The sequence below is a fragment of the Periplaneta americana genome, chromosome 10 (genome assembly GCF_040183065.1).
Source record: "Periplaneta americana isolate PAMFEO1 chromosome 10, P.americana_PAMFEO1_priV1, whole genome shotgun sequence".
NCBI classification, from domain to species: domain Eukaryota; kingdom Metazoa; phylum Arthropoda; class Insecta; order Blattodea; family Blattidae; genus Periplaneta; species Periplaneta americana.
This window is the reverse complement of record NC_091126.1, coordinates 157,516,406-157,530,766: the sequence shown is the minus strand read 5'-3', so window position 1 is coordinate 157,530,766 and position 14,361 is coordinate 157,516,406.

Below are 14,361 nucleotides of genomic sequence, written 5' to 3'. Positions count from 1 at the left end.
AGAAGAACAAGGGAAATACAAGAAGAACAAGGGAAATACAAGGAGAACAAGGGGAATACAAGAAGAACAAGGGAAATACAAGTATAACGAGGGAAATACAAGTATAACAAGGGAAATACAAGGAGAACAAAGGAAACACAAGGAGAACAAAGGAAACACAAGAATGACAATGAAAACACAAGGATAACAAAGGAAACACAAGGATAACAAAGGAAACACAAGGTTAACAAAGGAAACACAAGGTTAACAAAGGAAACACAAGGATAACAAAGGAAACACAACGATAACAAAGAAAACACAAGGATAACAAAGGAAACACAAGGATAACAAAGGAAACACAAGGATAACAAAGGAAACACAAGGATAACAAAGGAAACACAAGGATAACAAAGGAACACAAGGATAACAAAGGAAACACAAGGATAATAAAGGAAACAAAAGGATAACAAAGTAAACACAACGATAACAAAGAAAACACAAGGATAACAAAGGAAACACAAGGATAACAAAGGAAACACAAGGATAACAAAGGAAACACAACGATAACAAAGAAAACACAAGGATAACAAAGTAACACAAGGATAACAAAGGAAACACAACGATAACAAAGGAAACACAACGATAACATAGGAAACACAAGGATAACAAAGGAAACACAAGGATAACAAAGGAAACACAACGATAACAAAGAAAACACAAGGATAACAAAGGAAACACAAGGAAAACAAAGGAAACACAAGGATAACAAAGAAAACACAAGGATAACAAAGGAAACACAAGGATAACAAAGGAAACACAAGGATAACAAAGGAAACGCAAGGATAACAAAGGAAACGCAAGGATAACAAAGGAAACACAATGATAACAAAGGAAACACAAGGATAACAAAGGAAACACAAGGATAACAAAGGAAACACGAGGATAACAAAGGAAACACAAGGATAACAAAGGAAACACAAGGTTAACAAAGGAAACACAAGGAGAGCAAAGAAAACACAAGTATAACAAAGGAAACACAATGTTAACAAAGGAAGCACAAGGATAACAAAGGAAACACAAGGATAAGAAAGGAAACACAAGGAGAACAAAGAAAAGACAAGGAGAACAAAGGAAACAAGGAGAACAAAGGAAACACAAGGAGAACAAAGAAACACAAGGAGAATAAAGGAAATAAGGAGAACAAAGGAACCACAAGGAGAAAAAAGAAACACAAGGGGAACAAAGGAAAGACAAGGAGAACAAAGGAACCACAAGGAGAAAAAAGAAACACAAGGGGAAAAAAGGAAACACAAAGAGAAGAAAGGAAACACAAGGAGAACAAAGGAAACACAAGGAGAACAAAGAAACACAAGGAGAATAAAGGAAACAAGGAGAACAAAGGAACCACAAGGAGAAAAAAGAAACACAAGGGGAACAAAATAAACACAAGGAGAACAAAGGAACCACAAGGAGAAAAAAGAAACACAAGGGGAACAAAGGAAACACAAAGAGAAGAAAGGAAACACAAGGAGAACAAAGGAACCACAAGCAGAAGAAAGGAAACACAAGGAGAACAAAGGAACCACAAGGAGAAAAAAGAAACACAAGGGGAACAAAGGAAACACAAGGAGAAGAAAGGAAACACGAGGAAAACAAAGGAAACACAAGCAAAACGAACGGAATATAAGGAGAACAAATGAATACAAGGAGAACATGAGGAATGCAGAGAAAGTAAGTTTCGCTTGCGCCGTTTACAGAAAGAAATCGCAATTTCATGGAAAGATTTATTGAAACGGATACAGATATTGTAGGACTATTTTTCAACATATTCTCCATCGGAAATGATACATTTTTCTTACCATAGGGTAAACTATTGTATTGTTCTGTCGTAGAAGTCTGGCGCCTGAGATCGGAACTTTCTCTGGTACCCTCGTAATTGTGCTCGAGTGCCCAAAATTAGTATAAACGCTGGCTTTGACATTATTAACATGGTGGAATAAAAAAAACTCTTTTATCTGCCCCGATGAGAATGTTTGCTTGTAAGATGAAGTATGTACGAAGATCTTTCGAAATGTCTGGCGCATTTTTGCGTTTCTAGCTATGCTGTGTGAATCTTTTCAGAAGTATTTAGCTAAGTATATTGTGGTATGTAGGGACTTTGCAGTAATGTATGTGTAATTATTCTTTTTTGAGTGACTAAAGAGGTGTAGGCTACTAGCTGTGTTGATTTAGTGATTTATTTTGTATAAATATAAAATGAATATTTGCTATTCTAATGTCAAATGAGTACAGAGAGTAATATTTCAGAATTAATATTCATAAAAGTGTTCTGGTACAATTAACTAAAAGTAATGTGGAAATGGACAGAAACCAACAATTTGGGTTGAAAACTAATGTATAACAACCGCAACAAATTCTGCCCTGCTGAATGATTTATTGCCAATATTTTGAAATATACACCCGAATAACTATAACAAATACATTAAAATTATAGTTGTAAATAGAAACGAGCCTGTAGCTTCATCATCAATTATTCATTTATAAAGTTCTATAGGACAGATTTAGTACAAAAAATTATGTATACATGTATTTTTTATTCAATTCATATGTGAACATCATATTTATATAGGACTAACTGTGTACTTTAAGAATAGAAACAGTTTTGATTGCGCTATTAAGAATCTACCTGGAATACTTTAAACGTTGAATAGCGTTAATCTGAGAGCCTGACTAGACACAAAATGGAGGTTTTCTCAGAAGTCCGTGCATTATATTTAAAATTTTTGTCATTTAGGGTCAATGTTGCGACTTTAGCCCGCTATAGCTGTTACATACTCATCCCTATGGAAAGTTAGACGAGGTGTCAACGTGAGCATAATTAAACTCTGAACAAGACTCACAGCGACGAACAGTTACCTACGACTCTCTCAAATACAGAAGTGGCATACACTAACATAGCCATGGCATCTGATAAGTTGGTGAAATCAGGAGATCTTGGTGGCCAAGCATCAAGTCCTCCACGACCAATCTGCCAGGAAAGACACTTTTCAGGTAACACGAACATAGTGTGAAATGTGCTTTGTCATTATTATGCTGTAACCATATCCTTTTTCTCATCGCTATGGGGATCTTCTCCAATAATGAGGAAAGGTTTCTTGGAGAAGGTACCGGTACGACTAGGTTTCGACGTTTAGTGGGCTGGAAGTAATCTAGGATAAGTAAGTATACCAGATGAAGAAATAACACTCCCTACCTATTGCCATCTATACGGCTAACGGCGTCAAAACCGAATCAAAATTGTCTCACAAAAAAAAATTGTTTCGAAAGTTCAAAGAAAAAGTCTGTCATTGAATTCATAAACAGCACCACCAAATTATGAAACAGAAGTTCAGGTACAAAATACGAAAACCACATACATTCTTACCATATATTTTCAGACATATCTATATTTATAAAAATTAGAAAAAAAAATGATTGCCATATAAAAATTATTATGTAATTAAAATTACATATAAGGTAGGTGTCCCTCATATGGCCATGTTAAGGTTTGAGAATTTTTCTAGCCGCCATTTTGAAAAAAAAATGTGAACCACTTTTTTCTTACTCGTTCTCAGTCTAATGGACTTTCTTAAAACAATTTTTTCCCCATAAAATAGCTTTAATTGTCCAAAAAGTCCCAAATTCCAAACGTCTACCTAGTGGCCATATCAGGAACATGTGCACATGATATGGCCACCCTAGTTCAACAATCGTGATTGTCTTCAGTTTGATAGCGCAGTTGTGCTAAAATTAAATAATTTTAGTGTAAAATGAATGAAAATGACACTTGATAATCTTTTTTATAATTCAAAAGTGTAGTCAAAACAGGTTTTTCCATTAAAAATTACGTTGTTTTTCTTAAAATACAACATTTTTGCGTAATCCCAGCTATAAGGCATGTAAATTTATTAAGTGAAAAAATGAAAGTAAAATTATCTTGATATGGCCATGGTGCATTTGATATGACCATATCAGGAGCAGGTAAGCTTTCACGAAAATCGTTTGATTATGAACAACTCGTAAAAGATACGCCATCAACTACAACACCAATCAACAGGACATAAAAACTGAATGGATTACGATGGTTTTCATGAAACAAGTCTTTGAAAAACATACATAAAACAAAGGAGGCTTACCAGAGAAAAATAAGAAGAGGTCACATGAAAACCGCAAAACAGGCAACTGACGCCATATTCCTCAACCTGACTGGATGGAAAACGATCAAGTGACATACCAGGATGCCCTTTCACTGGATGCTTCTGCAATTAGCGTATTTTTTGTTTAACTAACTTACAATAAGGGGGTGGCCATATCAGGAACATGGCCATAACAGGAGCACCCACCTTAATTCGAATTTTAAAAATTAAATGCCAAATTACGCATAAAATTCGATCTAATTCTTTTGTTTATTTTTACTTATTTTTTTTTTTTCCAAATGTGACTTTATTTCACCTTAAATGGTTACAATTTTATTCCTTCTACTGAATTAAATTTCATATCCAACAGTCTACTGAACTTTCTTAAATCTCGTACTACCAGAATTATTTTGTTACATTGGATACCACTAAGGTCTTTGGTGACCCCAATTCATTTAATTAAGATAAAAATTTGTTTTAAGGACTAAATTAACTATGTGGTACTACTGATGTAATGATACATTTAGACAACAATATTGACAAAACTGAGAATTCGTACAGTATGTGAATAACTCTATTTTAATTTATCTGTAAGTCAATCATGTTTGCACTTCACAAAGACAGATATGAATGTTTCTTACAAACAATTTTTGTGTCCTTGTGTCGTAGAAGTCAGCCGCCTGAGATCAGAACCAGCGTTCGACAGCCGTCTGCACCTCTCTGTCGATCCCATATATAACAAATGTCTCATTTCCGGTGGGGAATATGTTGAAAAACAACACAACAATTGCTGTGTCTGTTCCAATAATTTTTATTCAATGAAATTGTGTTTTCTTTCAGTTAACAGCCCCTGGCGAATTTAATTTTTACGGCCCTCGTAATTGCGGTCGAGTGGCCAAAATTTGTATAAGCGCTTCTTTGACATTATTAACATGGTGAAAGAAAAAAAAAATATCTGCCCCATCACAATGCTTGCTTGTAAGATAACAAAAAGATACGCGACTTTGAATATGCTCTTGGGGTCTTATAAGACCCCAAGGTAGTAGGAGGTAGTAGGGGGGTTAAAGCCTTGTTATTTTTACTAGTCTTAAGTTATTTTTAAACTTTTGATTCTTGGGGAAGTCCTCAAAAGACGTCCCAGTTTAATTGGTTTCAATAATGTTTTTCTATTTAATAACGGAAACTTTTATCCATCCATCGATCCATCCATATATATATATATATATATATATATATATATATATATATATATATATATATATATATATTTATTCTGGTATAGTTAAGGCCATCAGGCTTTCTCTTCCACAACACCAGGAATACAAATACAATAATAGAAATAAACAGAAAAAATACACTATATACAAAGTAAAGCTACACAAGAAATAAAGAGAGAGAGAAAAAACACTATAAACAAAGTAAAGCCACACAAAAATGTACACAGGTTGCAATCACACAAACTTTAAATGAGTGATTAAGTATCATAATTAATTGTATCCTAACTACTTAACCAACACAAACAAGAAACTCGCAATTTTATTCTAAATTTAAAAAAAAAGACTTTCGTACATCAGTTAACATTGTGTTGTTTGTTTACGAAATGTAATGATTTCGCTGAGTATTTTATTCGTAATTTAGGAAAAGTTACATCTATTGCCCACTACGACACAAAAAGCAATTTTCACTACTGCGTAACGCACATTTTATTATTTCATCTGGTATTGAATCGCTATTAAAATCATCCATGATATTACGACAGCACTAAAATAATTAAACCCACTTTCAATTAAGATTTATCGCTTAAACTTGGTTACTTGGTTCCTTATAATGACCATTTTATGGCCCCGGTTAACATCATCAATATATGAGCGTTTAAAATTGCCCAGCAATCCCCCTTAGCGGGAAAACAATGACGTCACTTTCTCGTTCAGTTTCGACATCAGGGTTCAGTTTTGCGTGAAACTAAGAGTTCAGTTTCGGAGTAATAGAGGGGTTGGAAGGGGTATTGCAGAATGTAACTGCAGTATAAGCCTCCGGACAGTAAAACTACTATAATGGTAGCAAGGACTGTCTCCAGGCCCACCTATCTCTGTCTCTCGCGGGAATGTCTATACACAAGGGGACTTTTAACAGCGTCAGTTTATGGGTAACATTTCCAACCCCCTTCCGCCGTCCCACCATAAACACAATCCCATGGCAGTCTAGTGCCGGGGATTTAGTATGTAGATTCATTAAAAAAATTGATGCCGAAACATCGTCACCTAGATTCCGCTACGGGCATTATCATTTACACAACGAAACGTCTGTACATTGCGGAAATTGTCTATGTTCACTGTGTAATGAAGCCAGCATTCTAACATGTGTGCGGAAAGCATTACCAGATACATTGAACGCGTTCTCGGATTGAGGGAAGGGTTTAAGCAGTTTGATTGTGGATGTGATCCGTGTAGTTTGGTCCGCGCTATTTCCAAAACTCATCGTGTAATAACGACACAGAACAAACCACTTCGCTTTATGCGGCTGCCACACGGTCATATCGATGTTTTGCGTTTGATAGGATTCAGATGGCAACATTTGCCCGCTTTTTAACAGACAGTATGTGCTGCTCCTTTACGAACTATTATGATCAATTTAGAACGTAATCCCTATGGGGACAACGGAATGAACGTCACAATTTCTGTCCAAGCGAAGCTAACCAATCCCTGAAACCGACAATCGCTATACAAGATGAAAGTGATATAACTGAAGATTCAAGAGGCAATAGATTAAATAATAGTACATTATGCAAAGAGCCTATAATGATAGTAATTAAGAATCGAGTATGGATATTTATGAAACGAGCGCAAGCGAGTTTCATAATTTTCGTACGAGCTTCTTAATTAACATTATAGGCGAGTTTCATACGACTTTTTATGCTCGACCATATTTCTAACTTGAAATTACCGGTATTCAGATGTATACATTTTATTTGTAACTGACAAGATCGGAAGTGACCTTGTTCTAGGTCGTGAATTGTGAGATGTGCGCAGACGCGAAAGTATTGATTTTTTTCCGAGGAACAATAATGTCATTGACCTTGACGTTGTCCCGTTAAACTTTATAATATTATAATTTTATAACCTTGATTATTGAATTCGACATTGAAAAACGAGATGACAAATTGAATTTATTTGAATATTATTTACAATTAACGCTAATTATTATAGTAACAAAACATAACCTTCTGTGAAAATATTTTATTTCCAGCCTCCGTGACTTTTCGCTAATTCTCTTTCGATTGCATATCCGAGAATAATCGATACTTGCGGTTTTACAACGGTACAAAGCTGACTTGTCATTGACTGAACACATGTAAGCTGAGTTATCATTGGCTGAAGACCTGTACTTTAATGAGTAGGTGAACTTTAATGACATGCATTAAAAGGACTGCTACCAGATGTATAATTAGTACATTTCGGCATGGTTGAGAATAAAAATAAATAAAAACCTATTACTTATTTATAATTAAACTTACTGGCTTTTAAGGAACCCGGAGGTTCATTGCCCCCCTCACATAAGCCCACCATCGATCCCTATCCTGAGCAAGATTAATCCAGTCTCCATCATCATATCCCATCTCCCTCAAATCCATTTCAATATTATCTTCCCATCTACGTCTCGACATCCCCAAACGTCTTTTTCCCTCCGGCCTCTCAACTAACGCTCTATATGCATTTCTCGATTCGCCCATACTTCCTACATGCCCTAACCATTTCAAACGTCTGGATTTAATATTCCTAATTATGTCAAGTGAAAAATAAAATGCGTGCAATTCTGTGTTGTGTAACATTCTTTATTCTCCTGTAACTTCATCTCTCTTTGCCCCAAATATTTTCCAAAGCACCTTATTCTCAAACGCCCTTAAGCTATGTTCTTCTCTCAAAGTGAGAGTCCAAGTTTCACAATCATAAAACCCGTAATATAACTGTTTTATAAATTCTAACTTTCAGATTTTTGACAGCAGACTGGATGATAAAAGCTTCTCAACCGAATAATAACAGACATTTCCCATATTTATTCTGTGTTTAATTTCCTCCCGAGTATTATTTATTTGTTACTCTTGCTCCCAGGTATTTGAATTTTTCCACTTCTCCAAAGGATAAATTTCCAATTTTTATATTTCCATTTCGTACACTGTTCTCGTCACGAGACATAATCATATACTTTGGCTTTTCGGGATTTACTTCCAAACCTATCTCTTTACTTGCTTCAAGTAAAATTCCCGTATTTTCCCTAATAGTTTTTGGATTTTCTCCTAACATATTCACGTCATCCGCATAGAAAAGTAACTGAAGTAACCCGTTCAATTCCAAATCCTCTCTGCTTTTATAATTAATTGTATGATTAATTAGAAAATTAGTCCACCGTTTTGGCTGATAGGTTAACGAGTCTAACTCCGAATTCAGCGGTCTCGGGTTCGATTCCCGGTCGGTACGAGTTGCTGAGTGGGTTTTTTTTCATGGTCTTTCCCTCACTCTTATGGATGAATATCAGGTAAATTTATCATGTGATTGGAACCCCACTCATCTTCGCCACTTCCTTTCCTCCCTTACCATCCTTTCATTCAGCATCCCGTTACTTCTTCTGGTTTTCAGATCGCTCTACAGGCGGCCCTCCGAAGCTGCTGGCTCTCTCGACCGGTCTCCATGGATTATATTCAAGTGATGATGGATTGTTTCTACAATGGAACCCGGGGCAGACATTCTCTTGGGAGGACTTCCTACTGTAAAGGGAGCCTTGGGGGGAGTGTTTTCCGAAGCAGGAGTGGTATATGGACTCTGTTGGCTGTAGGGACCGGTGGTTAAGGGAGTCAAGCGGTTAGGTCGGTGGGCGTAGAGGATCAGTGGGCACGCAACTCATCCTATACAGGATGTTTAAAAAATACGGGGCATAATTTCAGGTATGTATTTCCCACATGTAGACAATCAAAATAGTTCATTACAACATGTGTCCAGAAATGCTGCATTTCCGAGTTATGGCCTTCACAACATTGAAATTCACCGGAACGTTTTTCTTTCCGCAGGTCGTTGCCGTCAAAGGAGACATTAAGAGGGCACTCTGACAGTTCATTCCGAGGCGAAGGTTACATTCAGTGTTATGTAGGCGTTAGACTGTGCGACATGTATTCAAATCAAGAACTGGCAGAGATATACTTCATGTACGGTAAGGCGGACGCCAATGCTGCGCTGGCTCGTCGTTTGTACCAGGAGAGGTACCCACAGCGACAATATCTAGATCGGAAGACATTTGTACGTCTCCATTACATTCTGTGCGAGTATGGAAAATTTAACTCTCCTGGTTTGGGAAGGGGACGACCAAGATCTACAACTCCAGAAGTACAGGAGGAGATTCTGGAGGCTGTGAACATGACTCCTTATATCAGCACACGAAGGGTAGCGTTGCAAGTCAATGTTCCTCATACGACTGTCTGGTGCCTGATTTGGAATCCCTTCGGAATCGAATTGCCGCATGTTCTGAGGACATAAGCAATACTCCTGGAGTTTGGTATCGCGTTCGCAGGTCAATGAGACATCGATGTGAGGTCTGTATTCAAGCGGGAGGTGGACATTTTGAACATCTTCTGTAACGACATCGAACTGCGGAAAGAAAAACGTTCCGGCGAATTTCAATGTTGTGAAGGCCATAACTCGGAAATGAAGCATTTCCGGACACATGTTGTAATGAACTATTTTGATTGTCTACATGTGGGAAATACATACCTGAAATTATGCCCCGTATTTTTTAAATACCCTCTATAGATGAGTGTACAATAGACCTCATGTCGCAGTGTGTGGGTTGTTCCCCCCTCACTCCTAACAAGAAAAAAAAGCTAGAAAATTAAGCTGAAACTCTGCGTGGTTTGGTAACAGCGCTGACTCAATTATGAAAATACACACACTCGATCTGAACAGAAAAGCTCCCGCCCATAGCAACTCCAGAGGTTTTCCAGACTTTCCAATGGCTGGAAATAATGATAAATGATAATCATTTTTATTTGATTTCCAGGAAACACGTCCATTACATTTAAAACTGCAAAAGGATAAAAAAAATTCCTTATCGGTTTCTCTAATGATGAAAATAGAAATGAGAATAGTAAGGATAATATTTGAAGGGTTCAGAACCATAGTGGGCCAAGCGACATTTACTAAAAACGCAGAAGACAATGTTTAAAATGAAGTTATAACCATAATTCAATTGAAACACATAGCAAGTAATATAAAGTATATACATTAAAATATTAGGCCAGTTTCTATCTGATGCTTTTCCAATTCACTGCGGGCTAAAGCAGGGAGATGCACTATCACCTTTACTTTTTAACTTCCCCCTAGAATATGCCATTAGGAAAGTTCAGGATAACACAGAGGGTTTGGAATTGAACGAGTTACATCAGCTTCTTGTCTATGCGGATGACGTGAATAGGTTAGGAGAAAATCCACAAACGATTAGGGGAAACTCGGAAATTCTAGTTGAAGCAAGTAAAGCGATTGGGTTGGAAGTAAATCCCGAAAAGACTAAGTATATGATTATGTCTCGTGACCAGAATATAGTACGAAATAGAACTATAAAAACTGGAGATTTATCCTTCGAAGAGGTGGAAAAATTCAAATATCTTGGAGCAGCAGTAACAAACATAAATGACACTCGGGAGGAAATTAAACGCAGAATAAATATGGGAAATGCGTGTTATTATTCGGTTGAGAAGATTTTGTCATCGAATCTTCTGTCAAAAAATTTGAAAGTTAGAATTTATAAAACAGTTATATCACCGGTTGTTCTGTATGGTTGTGAAACTTGGACTCTCACTTTGAGAGAGGAACAGAGATTAAGGGTGTTTGAGAATAAGGTTCTTAGGAAAAGATTTGGGGCTAAGAGGGATGAAGTTACAGGAGAATGGAGAAAGTTACACAACACAGAGCTGCACGCATTTGAATTCTTCACCTGATATAATTAGGACCATAAAATCCAGACGTTTGAGATGGGCAGGACATGTAGCACGTGTGGTCGAATCCAGAAATGCATATAGAGTGTTATTTGGGAAGCCAGAGGGCAAAAGACCTTTGGGGAGGCCGAGACGTAGATGGGAAGATAATATGAAAATGGATTTGAGGGCGGTAGGATATGATGGTAGAGACTGGATTAATCTTGCTCAGGATAGGGACCAATGGCGGGCTTATGTGAGTGCGGCAATGAACCTCCGGATTCCTTAAAAGCCAGTAAGTAAGTAAGTATACATTAAAACTAAATGGAATATCAATCTTCACTAATCTATTCGCTTAACTTGAACCCTTGCTTTCTCAGTATTTAATAAATGGCGCTTGGCCCAATATGGCTCTGAACTCTTCATTTATCAAGTAAAAGATTGTTAACTTTTAGGGGATAATTATTATCATTTTTTAGAAAAGTATTAATTTGGGACTAATATGGAATTCGAATTTTTTGTTAGGCTATATATTATACAAGAAATAAGACGTTACAATTTTTAAAGTTGTATTAGTTACGCCACGTAGAGCAGTTCGTGATTCCTCTTAATGTCAGCCGAAAATATCATATATATCTTATTTTAACTCTGGTATTCTGCTGCAAATTGCTTTGTGTTATTTCATGATCAATCTTCATTTTTAAGACTAGTTAGCACGATGATACCCCCCCCCCAGCCGTTATAGCTGGCATTCGCAACCGGATTTCGCTACCTATCGTAGCTCTCCAAGTACATCACGATGCTGGGTGGGCACCGGTCCCATACACTGGCCGAAATTTCATGAGAAAATTTCTTCCCCCATGAGGACTCGAACCAGCGCGCATTCTGTAACGCGAGCCCTATGCAGGATGACAGACCGCGAAGACACGGCGGGGGACTATTTATTTACTTATTTATTTAATTATTAATTTCTATTTAAAACTCCTCAGTTTTAAATTTTCTTAACATGTAAAGAAAAGCATGATTTATATCTCAGAATCATTTCACATAATTTTATGAATGACACTTTTGTTCAAGCAAATTCAACACAAAACAGATTTATTTTATTCTTAAAAATTCTGGTTTTCAGGATTTAGAGCTTTTGCACTTCAACTGGCGATATGCATAATATTTCCGGGCTTTGCAAGTAAATTTGTGTAAAAATTCTATCTTATGAAATCGTCATATGTCACAGAAAAATGAACCTAGTGCAGGATAGAGGTCGGTAATATTGTGCTATGAGTAATATTGAGACTTTTTTTTTGAGAATTTATTACAATTTTACTGAGCGAGAGGAAGATCGGTTTTTTGCGTCACCGTATCAAGTGAATGTTCGTGGACAAGTTTCCACGCAAATCCTGTCCATCTCTCGCTCAGTAAAATTGTAGTACATTCTCAAAAAGAACTACCACAATATTACTCGTATCACAATATTACAAACCTTTACCCTATTTTTCCTTTTCGTAATAATTTTACAGGGAAAAATTTAGCACGAACATAATTATTTTGTCTGGTGGCAACTTTGTGCACCATCAGTGCTCAACATAGTACTTGATTCAGGTCATAACAAGTTGTCCTTATAATGGAACCCGTTTGTGTTTCAATATCATGGTATATTTTAGGTTCTAGATTACGGCAGAATATACAGAAATAGCTATAAGTTTGTATTATTTCGCTGGTATGAATAATTGAATTAATTTGTTTCGTTAAAAAGGATTATTAACGAAGCAGCTAAGAAAGTTAAAAATAATACATAAAGATTAAATCTGTGGACAGGAATTAAAGAAAAAGTATGCAATCGATGCAGATGGCGCAAGAGAACAGAGAGAGAAGTCTGAACTAATTAAAAATTCGAATACCAAGCCTTTTCTTCGTCTTGTTCATAGTCGCCGCTTGGCTTCTATTGATTGTGAGGTTCCGATTACATTCTAGCTTCCCACAAAAAGAAAGACGTTCGATGCGCATCTTGTACTTCATAAATTCTTTCAAATTTCTGCTCTTTAACCAATGAAATGATGAGCATCTTCAACAATGTGGCTCTCTTACTCGATGTAAACAGTGGCTTCAAGCAAGTCATGGTATTCCACCAACATTACTCAGCACTCTCGGCTGCAAATTACATTTCCCTAAGGTAATCTATTTCAAATAAAGTAATTATCGTAACAAAAGTTGTAAGAATTCTGAGACGAAAAGAAACTGCTGCTTATGAATTGGTTTGGTTATTAAATGCAATCAAATTATAGTGCTTATGAAGGACGAAATGCCGGCCGCTAATACTAAGATCTTCCGCTCTCGCGCCCGCGAAATCGAAAAAATAGATAAAATCGATCGAAAAATCGAAAGAGGAGAATTGGGAGGATAAATTTAAAATGTACGCAAACGCGTCCTTGCAGGGGGTTGGGGCTGTACGAAACTAAATACGTGAGCTCCAAGCCTGTTGGCTACTAGTCTCACTCCGGTTTACGCTGCTCCACTGAAGGAGCTCTAGAAAATTTTGAAGAGGAAAACAGAAAATGGACGTAACCTCTTAGGTACCACATACGCGAGGGGGGCGGAAATGTGATCATGTGATCACAGGACGGGACGAGGAGTAGATGGCTGGTGTAAATCTGCATATTGAAATGAACTGTGTCATTTCGCAGTGCAGGAGGAGTCGAGAAGACTGTCGTCTGTTGTTCGATGACAAGGCAAGTGAAGACCGCCAGGAGAGACGCCGTGAATCCTGAATCTGCAATTTGGAAGGTTCCCTGTCCTTTCGCATTGAGACTACATGAGTGACCTTGCACATGTATTTAGTAATTTTATAAAGTCTGAGTTAGGGCATTAAGTCGTTTGTTAGAAAAAAAAGGGAGATTTTATGGGGAAGGGCATATAGGTCCGTGGCCCATTTCTTTTAGGGCTCATCCCGACATTTGAAGGGTCCAGGGGAAAAACGTGTTAAGTCCAAAATTATCAATTTTTTGTTTTGGATGCCATGTAATACCTCAGGCAGTAGAGATTTCTGTGGTTTAATTGTACAGAGTAAAAACTTGATTGAACCAGAAATATTTTAAGAATGATACCTCAGAGACAACAGAATGTAATGGACCTTGAAACTTTTAATTCGCTCTCCTGTAAAAACAGTAAAATGTGGCTTGGCAGGTTTTTCCCCTGGACCCTTCATTTGTACTAACGCCTTAGGAAAACCACGGAAATACCTTAGGCAGAATG